The sequence below is a fragment of the Lactuca virosa genome, chromosome 7 (assembly GCF_052849685.1).
Source record: "Lactuca virosa cultivar CGN04683 chromosome 7, Lactuca_virosa_CGN04683_v6, whole genome shotgun sequence".
Classification (NCBI taxonomy): domain Eukaryota; kingdom Viridiplantae; phylum Streptophyta; class Magnoliopsida; order Asterales; family Asteraceae; genus Lactuca; species Lactuca virosa.
Genome location: NC_136432.1, coordinates 201,646,902 through 201,650,975, shown reverse-complemented (window position 1 = coordinate 201,650,975; position 4,074 = coordinate 201,646,902).

Below are 4,074 nucleotides of genomic sequence, written 5' to 3'. Positions count from 1 at the left end.
GGTCAACACCGTGGTCAAAGTCAACATCCTGGTTGACTCAACTCGCCGAGTTGATCCATCAACTCGTCGAGTTCCATAGTTAAGAGAAACTTGAATTCGCGATCGGACTCGTCGAGTTACCCTCTAACTCGCCGAGTTTCTCCTTACGACATAATCAGGACTTTCCACTTAAACTTGTCGAGTCCTTCCTTGGACTCATCGAGTTCTCCTTCATACAGATCGGAATATTTGCTCATTGACTCGCCGAGTTTATCCTTGAACTCATCGAGTTCTGCTTCATATTAGTTGGGACATGGTCTTGGACTCGCCGAGTTCAAGGATGAACTCGGCGAGTCCTTTGATCTTCAAGTCCATATTCACGTCCACCTTGTTGAGTCCTCTTTTAGACTCAATCAGATCGATCAGAAACAGAAAAGGTTGGGGAACCATAACCCGACCCGTCGAGTCCTATGAGCGACTCGCCGAGTCCCCCAAAGTCTAAGTCTACCAAGTCGATTTCAGTCGGGTTTAATGCATCCAAAACATAGATCTGACCTCCTAGGATCGATATAGCACGTAAAGTTACAAACTTTACATGCATGCATGGGTTAAATAGCTCATAAGGATCTAAAATGAAGTCTACAAGGTGCATGGGACTCCCATGCCCATAAAGTTGGCACCTTTATGCCGTGGGATCCCTTAAAGGTTCAAGATCTGAAGTGCAACTGCATGGATGCTCACAATCTCGAGTATGGCTTCACTAATACTTAGAAAAGGTAGAAACTAGCCCTAAATGGAGATCTAAGGAATGAATAGTCAAGGTATCAACTTTATACCTCAAATGAGCTGGAAATGTGCCAAAACCTCTGGATCTACTAGCTTTCTCTTGATCTCCCAAGCCTCCTCCTTCTTCTCAAGCTTCAAAGAAACACAAATGGCACAAAAGGCTCAATAACACTCAATATTCGATTAGGGTTTCGTGAAAAGAGTCTCAGGGTGATGGAGGCTGGAGTGGAGGCCATATAAGTTGTTTAAATAGGGTGCAAACCCTCAAATTTAGGGTTTCATCCAGACAGGTCTACTCGTCGATTCGGGGCTTCCGAATCGGCGAGTAGACTCTTCCACCCGCGTCTAATCCTTCGCATCTACTCGACGAATTGGGCCTACAACTCGTCGAGTCCATGTGTAAATATGCAAAAACTTGTAATAAAAATATGTACCGGGAACCGGCGCCTCGCATAATCTGTGGGCCTCCAACTCTATGAAGGGTTTTGAGCATTCTAACACTCCTATGGTGTACATGCAACCCTAGAAATCTTGGATCTATGTTTTACTATGATACATGCAAAATTGATTTTCCAAGGTTCTTAACCTATCTAGCATATCATGGGGAACTTTTAAACATAAATGATAGAAGAAGAACATACCTTTTGTAGTTTGGATTCCTTGAGAACCTTGTGAGCCTAGCACCTCAAGTGTGATGCCTCAAATGTCCCACACAACACCACAACACTTGGAATAACCTTGAGAGAAATTCAGTAACACCTCAAAATTGGATTGCCCTCTCTTGTACAAGTAGTAGTGCTGATTTTGCTTGCATAGGATTGTTTATATAGTTGTGGCACAAGTAGGGTTACACCATGTAAACCCTAATTGTCATGGCTTTCCATATTCCATGATCCATGGGTTTTTAACCTCCATGGACTATCCATGGAGCACCTTATGGGTTTTAACCCAATCCATACAAACCATGGATCATTAGCCCACTATACAAGAATAGATGATTTACACAATCAACCCTATATACTTAATTAGTCTCTTTTTGATCACTTAATTAATTCCAAATTAATTCTTTGATCAATACTAATTAAATAATATTATTAATATATTAGAACTTATAATATATTAATAAACCTTAGGTGTCCTTTCTTTCAATTTGGTCTATCCAAGTATTGCAATGCCGTGCAACCCAAATGGACCATGCCGGGTCGGGTCAAGTACATACCAGATATAGTTATGGACTTAGACACTATATCCAACAGTCTCCCACTTGGATAAGTCTAATAACTATAACTGCAAGTATGACTTCAGGAACCAATCAACAATCGTAGCTCTTTCAAGGTCTCGCGGAACTGAGATGATGATGATACGCCATTTAAGATAAGTGATCATATAATCCTATGTTCTAGATATCAGTCGGACAAATACATGGAACAATGTCTTACTTATTGTCCTGCAGTTTGTTTCCCGATTTCCGATTTGTTTGACATAGAACTTAATTGAACACATCAACTTAGTTCTGACCGGGCCCGGTACATGGGTCAACATAAAATCATCGAGGGGCCTAGATATCACTTCTAATCCAAGAAGGAACATATAAACTTCGACTCATATGCTTGTTCTACTACTTGTTGAATTATACACAAATGCTCGTTTTATAACATCGAGTTACCAATGCGTTTTCGTACAATTTGTAACACCCCAAATTTCAATTGTTCAATGAAGGGCCAAAAGTGTAAATTTAGGAAATGGACTCGACGAGTAGGTCCGCTTACTCGCCGAGTCAGAGCGGGATTCTATCGGGGTTTAAGTGGCCAACTCGCCGAGTCGGCGGCTTGGACTCGACGAGTTGGTGCTGAAGAGAGAAAACCCTAATCCCGGGGGTTGTGCCCTATATAAAGCACATTATAACCCACCCTCAGCCTCTTTGCTACCGTTTTGAGATCCAGAAACCCTAGAATCGAGTGAGCTTCAATTAATAGAGAGAATAGAGCTTTGGAGGAGAAAATCTTGAAAAGGCGCTTGAAGATCAAGAGGTTTGCTACAAAGGAGTGGTGTAGATCCGGGATCTACTTCAATTGGAGCTTATATTGGAGGTAATAATCTGTTGCTTGGGCTCTTTTGCATCTAGATCTATTATCATTTGAGATTTGGGGAGTTTTTGGTATGATTGAGAGCTATTTCGAGTTAGAGGCTTAGATCTGAGGTTGCTACTTCAGATCTAGGCTTGTGATGGTCCAAAATGTCATAAAGCTTCTGTCTTAGAGTTGTTGGTAAAGCCCCTTTGTCATGAACCCTAGCCCTAGAGTGTTTTGGGCCTATATCTCCTTGGTTTCACGTAAAGTTTGCAACTTTATGTAAGGGTTAGAATGTAGAAGAGTGGATCTATGGATTGGAGCCCCTGCATGGCTCGAAAAGCCTCTGTATGGATTGAGAACTGGAGAGACTCGGCGAGTCACATGGGTGTACTCGACGAATTGTATGAACATGTGCATGGACTCGGCGAGTTGAAGAACAACTCGGCGAGTCTGTTGAAGATTGCCTTGGACTCGGTGAGTCTGTTCTTGGACTCGGCGAGTCAGGTTGCAGAACCCCTAACCTCTTCTGGTTAAGACGCAGATCAGTGAGTCGAGGGGTGACTCAGTGAGTTGGACAGGATGGGACTCGGAGATCGCTGGACTCGACGAGTCTTGGGGTGACTCGGCGAGTTGAGTCGTGTTCTAGGAGTTTTCAGAGTATAAGGACTTGACGAGTCAACGGGTTGACTCGGCGAGTAGGGTCAGTCAGGAAGTTTGACTTTGGCCTGGACTTTGACTTTGACCTTCAAGGGTGTTATGGTAATTGGTTATTTATGTCATTGGTCTATGGGTTCCTTTATAGCTGGTACAACTCCAAGGTCTCCAATGAAGTTCTTTAGCCATATAGCCTCCTTTGCTGCCTCGTTTTCCGCTATATACTCTGATTCGCAAGTTGAATCAGCCACTGTCTCCTGCTTGGAACTTTTCCAAGAAATTGCTCCTCCGTTTAAGGTAAATACCCATCCTGACTGAGAGCGGAAATTATCCCTATCAGTCTGAAAGCTAGCATCACTATACCTTTCTACTCTCAAGTCATCACTCCCACCGAGGGTAAGGACCCAGTCCTTAGTCCTACGCAGGTACTTGAGAATGTTCTTTACCGCAGTCCAGTGAGCCTTGCCAGGGTTCCCCTGATATCTGCTGACCATGCTCAATCCAAAGCCCACATCAGGACGAGTACATGTCATAGCATACATGATCGATCCTACAACGGAAGCATAAGGTACTCGACTCATCT